Genomic DNA, 12,437 nt, shown 5'->3' on the forward strand with positions numbered 1-12,437 from the left:
CCAATACTATTGATGGCAAAGGAAGATTAGCCCCTCCTTGCTGGCTCCTTACCAAGCACCCCGATCTCCTTAAGCGATATCTCATTTTCTTTCTACTGCGAATGACAGGGATGAGGGCCCTGTCAGGTGTCTGGAGCAAATCCCTCTCGTCCGACTCAAAATAAAAATGATTCATCCAGTTCAAGGTGAGTAATCACTGTTCTGATGTCAAGAAGCTCTTTTCGGTCATAAGAGACGGTCGCAGCAACATTATATACAAAATAAGTTACAAACAATGCGCAACAACACTCAAAATAGCACGGTTGGTAAAGAGTCCATAAAAAGTCAGTCATCCCCTCCGGCGCCATCATACAGCCTGGAGGTGTGTTGGGTCATTGTTCTGTTGAAAAACAAATGATAGTCCCACTAAGCCCAAACCAGATTGGATGGCGTATCGCTGCATAATGCTGTGGTAGCCATGCTGGTTAAGTCTGCCTTGAATTCTAAATAAATCACAGACAGTGTCACCAGCAAAGCACCCCGACACCATAACACCTGCTCCTCCATGCTTTACGGTGGGAACTACACATGCAGATATCATCCGTTCACCCACACCGCGTCTCACAAAGACATGGCGGTTGGAACCAAAAATCTCAAATTTGGACTCCAGACCAAAGGGCACATTTCCACCGGTCTAATGTCCATTGCTCGTGTTTCTTGGCCCAAGCAGGTCTCCTCTTCTTATTGGTGTCCTTTAGTAGTGGTTTCTTTGCAGCAATTTGACCATGAAGGCCTGATTCACACAGTCCCTTCTGAACAATTGAAGCATGTATTAGGGCTGCAATTTCTGAGGCTGGTAACTCTAATGAACTTATCCTCTGCAGCAGAGGTAACTCTGGGTCTTCCATTCCTGTGGCGGTCCTCATGAGAGCCAGTTTCATCATAGCGCTTGATGGTTTTTGCGACTGCACTTGAAGAAACTTTCAAAGTTCTTGCAATGTTCCGTATTGACTGACCTTCATGTCTTAAAGTAATGATGGACTGTCGTTTCTCTTTGCTTATTTGAGCTGTTCTTGCCATAATATGGACTTGGTCTTTTACCAAATAGGGCTATCTTCTGTATACCCCCCCCCCCCCCCCCTTGTCACAACACAACTGATTGGCTCAAACACATTAAGAAGGAAATAAATTCCACACATTAACTTTTAAGAAGGCACACCTGTTAATTTAAATGCATTCCATGTGACTACCTCATGAAGTTGGTTGAGAGAACGCCAAGAGTGTGCAAAGCTGTCATCAAGGCAAAAGGTGGCTATTTGAAGAATCTCGAATATAAAATATATTTTGATTTGTTTAACACTTTTTTTGGTTACTACATGTGTTATTTAATAGTTTTGATGTTTTCACTGTTATTCTACAATGTAAAAAATAGTAAAAATAAAGAAAAACCCGTGAATGAGTAGGTGAGTCCAAACTTTTGACTGGAAGTGTACAGTAGCCTAGGTTTGTTCGCATAAACTTCTTATGACTGGCAGCAAGGTGCAAGCAGCCTTGCTGTTGCAGAGCAACCAACCCGGTGTTATAGAACTCTGAGCTTCAGCTAAAATAGATGTCAGCATTGTCAGAAATGCTACAAAAATGTAGCACATCGTTGGTTCTTAAATGACGGAAATGTGCACGTGAGAGCAATAAATTATACATTATACATTGCACCTACCCACTTAGTAAATCCGGCATTTTTAAAGTCAAATGGTCAATTTATGGACGCTATACTCTCGTTTTAATCTGACATCTATAATTTTAGCTAGGTAGGCGCAAGAAATGCTCTTAAAAATCAATTGCTAACAACCCTGTTAAAATTCCGGTATGTGGTTCTCCGTAACGGACGAACGGCTCATGACGAGAGGCGGGGGGAGTGTGTTGTGTACCTCCAATCAAGCTGATTTAAAAATATTCATCAAGATTGGTGTCATATTGGCTTAGCTATGATGGTAGGGAGATTTGAATTTAACACACAGCTTCAACCAATACCTACACCACAATAATATGTTCAATTTCACTTGCTGTATATATACTATGGCACTTTTGGGCTTGCTTCAGTAGAATTGTCTTTAATCTCTCGAAATTGGCTTCTCACTACAGAGGACTATGGACTGTATTCATTTATTTTTTCAATGCTTAACAAAGCTTGCCCTCTAGCTTTTCCCTGTTACTTATGTAACATTTGTATCAGAGTCTGCTGGTATTATATATTCAGGTCAACGTTAGAGGACTTAAAGTATAACATTAACATTTAATTTAAATTGTGGATAAGCTGGTAACTTCTAGGATCTGAACCTGATTGAAAAGAAAACATTGAATAGTTTCAATTGGCCTTACAGAAGGTACAGTGAGATAAAAAAGTATTTGATCCCCTGCTGATTTTGTACGTTTGCCCACTGACAAAGACATGATCAGTCTATAATTTTAATGGTAGGTTTATTTGAACAGTGAGAGACAGAATAACAACAAAAAAATCCAGAAAAACGCATGTCAAAAATGTTATAAATTGATTTGCATTTTAAGAGGGAAATAAGTATTTGACCCCTCTGCAAAACATGACTTAGTACTTGGTGGCAAAACCCTTGTTGGCAATCACAGAGGTCAGACGTTTCTTGTAGTTGGCCACCAGGTTTGCACACATCTCAGGAGGGATTTTGTTCCACTCCTCTTTGTAGATCTTCTCCAAGTCATTAAGGTTTCGAGGCTGACGTTTGGCAACTCGAACCTTCAGCTCCCTCCACAGATTTTCTATGGGATTAAGGTCTGGAGACTGGCTAGGCCACTCTAGGACCTAAATGTGCTTCCTCTTGAGCCACTCCTTTGTTGCATTGGCCGTGTGTTTTGGGTCATTGTCATGCTGGAATACCCATCCACGACCCATTTTCAATGCCCTGGCTGAGGGAAGGAGGTTCTCACCCAAGATTTGATGGTACATGGCCCCGTCCATCGTCCCTTTGATGCGGTGAAGTTGTCCTGTCCCCTTAACAGAAAAACACCCCCAAAGCATAATGTTTCCACCTCCATGTTTGACGGTGGGGATGGTGTTCTTGGGGTCATAGGCAGCATTCCTCCTCCTCCAAACACGGCGAGTTGAGTTGATGCCAAAGAGCATGATTTTGGTCTCATCTGACCACAACACTTTCACCCAGTTCTCCTCTGAATCATTCAGATGTTCATTGGCAAACTTCAGACGGCCCTCTATATGTGCTTTCTTGAGCAGGGGGACCTTGCGGGCGCTGCAGGATTTCAGTCCTTCACGGCGTAATGTGTTACAAATTGTTTTCTTGGTGACTATGGTCCCAGCTGCCTTGAGATCATTGACAAGATCCTCCCGTGTAGTTCTGGGCTGATTCCTCACCATTCTCATGATCATTGCATCTCCACGAGGTGAGATCTTGCATGGAGCCCCAGGCCGCTGGAGATTTACAGTTATTCTGTGTTTCTTCCATTTGCAAATAATCGCACCAACTGTTGTCACCTTCTCACCAAGCTGCTTGGCAATGGTCTTGTAGCCCATTCCAGCCTTGTGTAGGTCTACAATATTGTCCCTAACATCCTTGGAGAGCTCTGTGGTCTTGGCCATGGTGGAGAGTTTGGAATCTGGTTGATTGATTGCTTCTGTGGACAGGTGTCTTTTATACAGGTAACAAGCTGAGATTAGGAGCACTCCCTTTAAGAGTGTGCTCCTAATCTCAGCTCATTACCCGTATAAAAGACACCTGGGAGCCAGAAATCCTTCTGATTTAGAGGGGGTCAAATACTTATTTCCCTAATTAAAATGTAAATCAATTTATAACATTTTTGACATGCGTTTTTCTGGATTGTTTTGTTGTTATTCTGTCTCTCACTGTTCAAATAAACCTACCATTAAAATTATAGACTGATCATGTCTTTGTCAGTGGGCAAACGTACAAAATCAGCAGGGGATCAAATACTTTTTTCCCTCACTGTATATACTGAAAGGGATATTCACAAGTGGCCAACGACAACCTCTCTTGGGTCTTGTTTTGCCTTTGGCTGTATGGATTTCACTTAAAACTCTGCTCAACATTACATACTTGGAAGACATCACATATAGTTTCACATTCACTGCATTTAATATATATTTTTTAATTTTTCGTCATTTAGCAGACGCTCTTATCCAGAGCTACTTACAGTTAGTGAGTGCATACATAAAATAAAATAAATGTATACTGCATAATACATACTAACTGTTAATTCAATAAAGAAAGAATGATGGCTTCTCCCATAAAGGAACGTAACAGTTCATATTGCTCTTATTTATTAAAAAAGTTAATTGCCTGATTGAGGTCAAACCACGTCCGTTTTTTAAATATATAAGAGCTTGTTTTTGCTGTTTTTTGTGGGAGATGCCATCATCTTTTTTGGACTACATGACTTTACCCCGATGAACACCCCATTCCATAGGAGCATTTTAGTAGGGCCGGAACATCAAAATGTAACTATTTATCCAATCTTCATGCAAAAACCCAAACACTGAGATAGTACGGCCCATATACTTAATGGATTTCTGTCTCAGTCCGGCCCAGTCCTGTAATTTGTCTCACCTTAGCATACCTCCAGTCTGTGGAATGACGTAATGAGGAGTGAAGAGTTGGCTGGCCAGTCTGGAGCGGTGGGGTGACCTGGAGATAACCCTGGGTTCTGTGGAGAGGCTGGTTCTTCAGTGGCTGGTACCTCTGACTCCCTTCAGAGGCCTGGATCAGGAGTCTCCATGGGCCCCTGGACACCACTGTGCCTCCTTATGGCACCCTTTCCACTCGCCAGAGATAAAGGGGCTATGAATGAGAATAGACATTATTTCCCCTCAACACTTGTTGCATGCACACACACAAATGTATGTAGTTGAAATGGGTTATTCACAGTAAAGACAGACAACATATAGAGCAACCAGGGACGGACTGGGACCAGAATTCGGCCCTGGCATATCTAACACACTGGCCCATTTTGCCTCGAGGCCCATCAGGCAAATAATGATCATTCTGCACAAAACACATTTTTTAGACAGGCCCACTGGCCTAAAGTTAGACCATCCCATCTGGCATTTTCCCAAACTGCCCTATGGCCAGTCAGTTTCTGGTAGCAACATATTTTCATCAATTTCTATCACCAGGCCTGACTTTCAATCGTTGTTAATTTAGTCCTCAATACCAACTGTGCTGTTTTTCAGCTGTTTTCCTCATCCTGTATGGGCCATTCAGCACCAGTAATTATGTGCTCTGGCTTCTAGCGAGAAACACTTTTTTCTGCTCATCTGCCGCTCAATTCAGAGCAACATTACCCTTCATTAACCCCTCCCAAGTAGTCAACAGACACAGGGGCAGATGCCAGCATTTTAGGAGAATGAGGAAACATTTCCCAGAGAAAGAAAAAACACAACACTAAAGCAAAACAGAGTGTGTAGTTTAGACACCCCAAATACGACGTTCACAGCTTTGGCTTAATTGGCAAACTTGTGAATCACAAGTGAATTTTAGCCATTAGTTTAGGAATAAGTACATTTTCAATAAATATGAACCTTTGACTGTGCATTCAATTTCAGTCTGCCACAATCAGCATCAAACCCCCTTTAAAGGGAAACTTCACTTAGACTAGGGCTGTTGCGGTGACCGTATTACCGCCACACCGGCGGTCACGAGTCATGAAGGCAGTCAAATTCCTTGTGACCGTTTAGTCACGGTAATTCAAATAAAATCAAATGCTATTTGCCACATGCACTGAATACAACAGGTGTAGACCTTACAGTGCAATGCTTACTTACAAGCCCTTAACCAACAATGTAGTTTTGAGAAAACATTTGTTAAGTAAAATAGAGATAAGTAAAAAATAAAAATAACAGTAGGGAGGCTATATACAGGCGGTATTGGTACAGAGTCAATGTGCAGGGGCACCGGTTTGTCGAGGTAATTGAGGTAATATGTACATGTGGGTAGAGTTAAAGTGACTATGTATAGATAATAAACAGAGTAGCAGCAGCGTAAAAGATGGGGTGGGGTGGGGTGGGGGGGTCAATGCAAATAGTCCGGGTAGCCATGAGAGAACAGTCTATGACTAGGGTGGCTGGAGTCTTTGACAATTTTTAGGGCCTTCCTTTGACACCGCCTGGTATAGTCCTGGATGGCAGGAAGCTTTGCCCCAGTGATGTACTGGGCTGTACGCACTACCCTTTGTGGTGCCTTGCGGTCGGAGGCTGAGCAGTTACCATAGCAGGCGGTGATACAACCAGTCAGGATGCTCTCGATAGTGTAGCTGTAGAACCTTTTGAGGATCTGAGGACCCATGCAAAATATTTTCAGTCTCCTGAGGGGGAATAGGCTTTGTCGTGCCCTCTTCATGACTGTCTTGGTGTGTTTGGACCATGATAGTTTGTTGGTGATGTGGACACCAAGGAACTTGAAGCTCTCAAACTGTTCCACTACAGCCCCGTCAATGAGAATGGGGGCGTGCTCAGTCCTCTTTTTTTTCCTGTAGTCCACAATCATCTCCTTTGTCTTGATCACATTGAGGGAGAGGTTTTATCCTGGCACCACATGGCCAGGTCTCTGACCTCCTCCCTATAGGCTGTCACATCGTTGTCGGTGTTCAGGCGTACCACTTTTGTGTCGTAGGCAAACTTAATGATGGTGTTGGAGTTGTGCATGGCCATGCAGTCATGGGTGAACAGGGAGTATAGGAGGGGACTGAGCACCCACCCCTGAGGGGGCCCTGTGTTGAGGATCAGTGTGGCAGATGTGTTGTTACCTGCCCTTACCACCTGGGGGCGGCCCGTCAGGAAGTCCATGATCCAGTTGCAGAGGGAGGTGTTTAGTCCCAGGGTCCTTAGCTTAGTGATGAGCTTTGAAGGCACTATGGTGTTGAACGCTGAGCTGTAGTCAATGAATAGCATTCTCACGTAGGTGTTCTTCTTGTCCAGATGGGAAAGGGCAGTGTGGAGTGCAATAGAGATTGCATCATCTGTGGATAATTAGGCTTCTCCAAGCTCTGATGCTGCTGATGGTCATTAGTAGCCTACCAAACTTGCTAACTGCCCAACATTTAAATAGGCTATGCAGTTGCGCGAGAAAACAGAGTGATGGCCTCTACTAAAAAGAGGAGGATCAGGTTTCTATAGGCTAGGCCTACTATATTTATTTCTCAACTTTCCTAATATTAAGCACATTGCTCATATTTACAACAGAAGTATAGCCTACCAGGCTGGCATGAAAATAAACCACGGGGAAAAGCATCTTCCATTTGCTATTTAAGTACATAGATGACATGTATTTTTTCCCTCTGCCCCTGTTTCAATACAGGTGCATGATAATGGTCCATTCTAAATCAAAACAAATTTCACACATATATTATTTAGTATATGTAAAGACAAGATTAAATCAAGAATAGTCTGATGAGTGACAATATTAGCCTGTCACTTGTGAATTAAATATTATCACTTGTGAATGATGCCCAGCATAAGAAACAATGCCATTTTCTTGCGACTTTTTCGAATCATAGTCGCACACCTCATGTAGTCTAGTCCATAGGCCTATATGTTTTAATAAGGTTTTTATCACAACTAAAATGGCCAAATAACTTCTTAAAATTAAGCACATTCATCCGCTTTACAAGGGGTGTAGAGCCTAACTGGCATACATGAGCAGCGCATGAGTTTCAAGTTTGGGGACTATAATTTCCACCATAAAAATGCACCTTTATAGTAAAAGCACTTTTGATAATGGTGTTTTCCGCTAATGGAACATTCACGCTTATAGCCTACTAACATGTGCACAATGCTGCGCTTATAATGTGAAGAAATAGCCTAATAGTTTATCAACATTTTAAGCTAAACGTTCTGATCTGTTGCGTCAGCCCCATTGAGTAAAAAATATGTATTTTTTTGCTAGTGGTTGTATTAATTTGGGATCTATCGCATCCCACAAATGTCCCAGACTATGTTTGGAATATTTATTTATTGCATAGAATAGAATAGGTCAACCTTTGTACTATGGGGGATAGTTGATTGACATAGTCTAAATATTTTGCTGTTCGTTAGGTCTACTCATCTTGTTGGCTGACGAAAAGTAAAAGTGGACAGTTTGAATATCTGCAATATGCACCTCGGAATTGGATAAGAACGCACGCAGTTGTGTCCCCGATGTGTCTATCTTCACTTGTAGCCTGTGAGAAAGATCCGATCACGTGATGGAGAGTGCAGCACTCAGGGAGAAGGGCACAACGGCCACTGGCCGCAAAAGGCATGGATTTTTTTAGGGTGCATTACGGCCACACAAAGGTGATGCCGCTGTGAAATTCTAGGCATTAACAAGTGCTTGACAAATTGTGAATGAGTGACTGATGTAGTGTGTACAGCCTGCGCAAAAAAACAAAGCAGAGCTCATGCCTTTCAAGTGACTTTTTTCTAATCATCATTAGAGTCACATCATGCAGCCTTACAATGTATTAAAAATCAAAACATATAGCCCATGGTTTGTAGAACAACTAAAGTTACATTAATAACTCTAAATTAAGCATATAGGAGTAACTATTTATTTGTTAACTGCTCAACACAGAATATGTGCACTCCCTCAAATCGTTTGGAGAAAATATTCATTCTGTTTTATTCAGCTTTGTTCAATTGTATTCTTTATACTACAAAATAATGCCACGGAATCTTGTCTGCTAAATGAACTAGTGTAGCCCACAGCCATGTGGCATAGCCAGATCAGGACCTTACATAAGGACAACTCAGAGTATGCTATTCTGTTCTTCTGAAATAGACTACATTTACTTCAAATCATGCTTCTTTAGACCTTTTAAAATAAATAATGGATTTATTGTGGAGGTGTAGGCTATATTACATGGATTTATTAGAATGTAGATGTTCCAAAGGTCAGCATCAGTGGCTTATAGGCTATGTGTGGAAGCCAGATGTCACGATCGTCAAAAGGATTGGACCAATGCGCACTGTGGAATGCGAACATACTTTATTATATATTCACCACACGAACAAAACGATACGTGAAGTCCTTGGTAACAAACACAAACCAACACGGAACAAGATCCCACAATACACTGTGCCAAATAGGCTGCCTAAGTATGGTTCCCAATCAGAGACAACAAGCAACAGCTGATTCTCGTTGCCTCTGATTGAGAACCACCCCGGCCAACATAGATACACATGAACTAGATCCTAACATAGAAACACAAACACATAGAATCTACACACGCTGGCTCAACATATAAGAGTCCCAGAGCCAGGGCGTGACAGTACCCCCCCCCCCCCCAAAGGCGCGGACTGCGACCGCGCCAAACATAAACCGAACAGGGGAGGGCCGGGTGGGCATTCCTCCTCGGAGGCGGATCCGGCTCCGGGCGTGACCACCACCCTCTAATAACCCCCCCGTAGTGCCCCTGGTCTGGTCTGGCCCTGCTGGCTGGAGCTGGACTGGACATCGGTGGAGCGGATTGCTTAGGCTCCGGTGTGGAGCAGCTGACCGGTACCTGACCAGGCACCGGTGAACCGGGCACGGGCTGTGCCGGACTGACGACACGCACCCCAGGCTTGGTGCGGGAAGCAGGAATGGGCCGGACCGGGCTGACGACGCACACCCCTGGCTTGGTGCGGGGAGCAGGAACGGGCCGGACCGGGCTGACGATGCGCACCCCAGCCTTGGTGTGGGAAGCAGGAATGGGCCGGACCGGGCTGACGACGCGCACCCCTGGCTTGGTGCGGGGAGCAGGAACGGGCCGGACCGGGCTGAGGATGCGCACCACAGGCTTGGTGCGGGGAGCAGGAATGGGCCGGACCGGGCTGACGACACGCACCCCTGGCTTGGTGCAGGGAGCAGGAACAGGCCGGGCCGGGCTGGCAACGCGCACCATTGGCTTGGTGCGAGGGGCAGGAACAGGCCGGGCCGGGCTGGCGACACGCACCATTGGCTTGGTGCGAGGGGCAGGAACAGGCCAGGCCGGGCTGGCGACGCGCACCATTGGCTTGGTGCGAGGGGCAGGAACAGGCCGGGCCGGGCTGGCGACGCGCACCATTGGCTTGGTGCGAGGGGGAGGAACAGGCCGGGTCGGGCTGGCGATGCGCACCATAGGCTTGGTGAGAGGGGCAGGAACAGGCCGGACCGGGCTGGCGACGCGCATCACAGGCTTGGTGCGAGGGACAGGAACAGGCCGGACCGCACTGGGAACACACACCACTGGCCTTATACGGGGATCAGGAACGGGCCGGACCGGACTGGCAACACACTTCAGTACCTCTCGCCGTGCCTCTACACTTTCCCTCCCTCTAATCACCAATGGCTCCCGTAACCCGGTGGCCTTCTCTCCTCATCCACAAACTCGCCCCTTATCTGCCTCCAGCAGCACCGTCGTCCATGCCATGTGCCCCCCCCTAAACATTTCTTGGGGTTGCCTCTCGCCTGTCCGACGACGACACTGTTGGCGCCGTACCTCCTCTCTCGCCAAGGCTTTAACCTTTGCCCATGGTCCTCTGCCCTCAAACATGTCCTCCCAGGACCACCATTGGCCCACCTGGGCCATCGCCAACTTCTCCATCTCCTTACCCGGCGTTAGCTCCAAAACACGCTGCTTGGTCCAGTATTGGTGGAATCTTCTGTCACGATCGTCAAAAGGATTGGACCAATGCGCAGCGTGGAATGCGAACATACTTTATTATATATTCACCACACGAACAAAACAACAAAACGATACGTGAAGTCCTTGGTAACAAACACAAACCAACACGGAACAAGATCCCACAATACACTGTGCCAAATAGGCTGCCTAAATATGGTTCCCAATCAGAGACAACAAGCAACAGCTGATTCTCGTTGCCTCTGATTGAGAACCACCCCGGCCAACATAGATACACATGAACTAGATCCTAACATAGAAACACAAACACATAGAATCTACACACCCTGGCTCAACATATAAGAGTCCCAGAGCCAGGGCGTGACACCAGGAGATGCTAAATGTGTTTATGCTAATTAAGTCATCTACCGTGAGACCGATAGTTATTTGCTTGACAATCACCGGCTGATGAAATTTCGTGACCGCCACAGACCTACGTTAGACAGTATTTGGGGTGTTTTTCCAGTCTCCCTACAAATTATGATTGTTGAGAGGTGTTTCAGGCATAATTATGCACCATAGTGGTATTTTTTGAATTTCGCACCGGGAGAGTTCAACTAATGACGTCATTGTTTGATTGAGCCTGCTGTCTGATCTAAAAATGAATGGAGCCATTTGATGTAGCAATTATTGTGGCCTTTGTGTTTCGACAATTGCACGATCACGCTAGCAGCGAGTAGATATGGTTGTCCTTGTTCAATAGAGCTGTTGGACTTGTCTCAAGGATGTTCCTATCTGCCAGGACATTGCAAGATACAGTGGCTTGCGAAAGTATTCACCCCCTTGGCATTTTTCCTATTTTGTTGCCTTACAACCTGGAATTAAATTAGATTTTTTGGGGGGTTTGTATCATTTGATTTACACAACATGCCTACCACTTTGAAGATGCAAAATATTTTTTCTTGTGAAACAAACAAGAAATAAGACAAAAAAACTGAAAACTTGAGCGTGCATAACTATTCACCCCCCAAAGTCAATACTTTGTAGAGCCACCTTTTGCAGCAATTACAGCTGCAAGTCTCTTGGGGTATGTCTCTATAAGCTTGGCACATCTAGCCACTGGGATTTTTGCCCATTCTTCAAGGCAAAACTGCTCCAGCTCCTTAAAGTTGGATGGGTTCCGCTGGTGTACAGCAATTTTTAAGTCATACCACAGATTCTCAATTGAATTGAGGTCTGGGCTTTGACTAGGCCATTCCAAGACATTTAAATGTTTCCCCATAAACCCCTCGAGTGTTGCTTTAGCAGTATGTTAAGGGTCATTTTCCTCCTGGAAGGTGAACCTCCGTCCCAGTCCCAAATCTCTGGAAGACTGAAACAGGTTTCCCTCAAGAATTTCCCTGTATTTAGCGCCATCCATCATTCCTTCAATTCTGACCAGTTTCCCAGTCCCTGCCAATTAAAAACATCCCCACAGCATGATACTGCCACCATCATGCTTCACTGTGGGGATGGTGTTCTTGGGGTGATGAGAGGTGATGGGTTTGCGCCAGACATAGCGTTTTCCTTGATGGCAAAAAATTCAATTTTAGTCTTGTCTGATCAGAGTACCTTCTTCCATATGTTTGGGGAGTGTCCCACATGCCTTTTGGCGAACACCAAGCGTGTTTGCCTATTTTTGGCTTTTTCTGGCCACTCTTCCGTAAAGCCCAGCTCTGTGGAGTGTACGGCTTAAAGTGGTCCTATGGACAGATACTCCAAACTCCGCTGTGGAGCTTTGCAGCTCCTTCAGGGTTATCTTTGGTCTCTTTGTTGCCTCTGATTTATGCCCTCCTTGC

This window comes from Coregonus lavaretus, assembly GCF_964263955.1.
Source record: "Coregonus lavaretus genome assembly, chromosome: 32".
Classification (NCBI taxonomy): Eukaryota; Metazoa; Chordata; class Actinopteri; order Salmoniformes; family Salmonidae; genus Coregonus; species Coregonus lavaretus.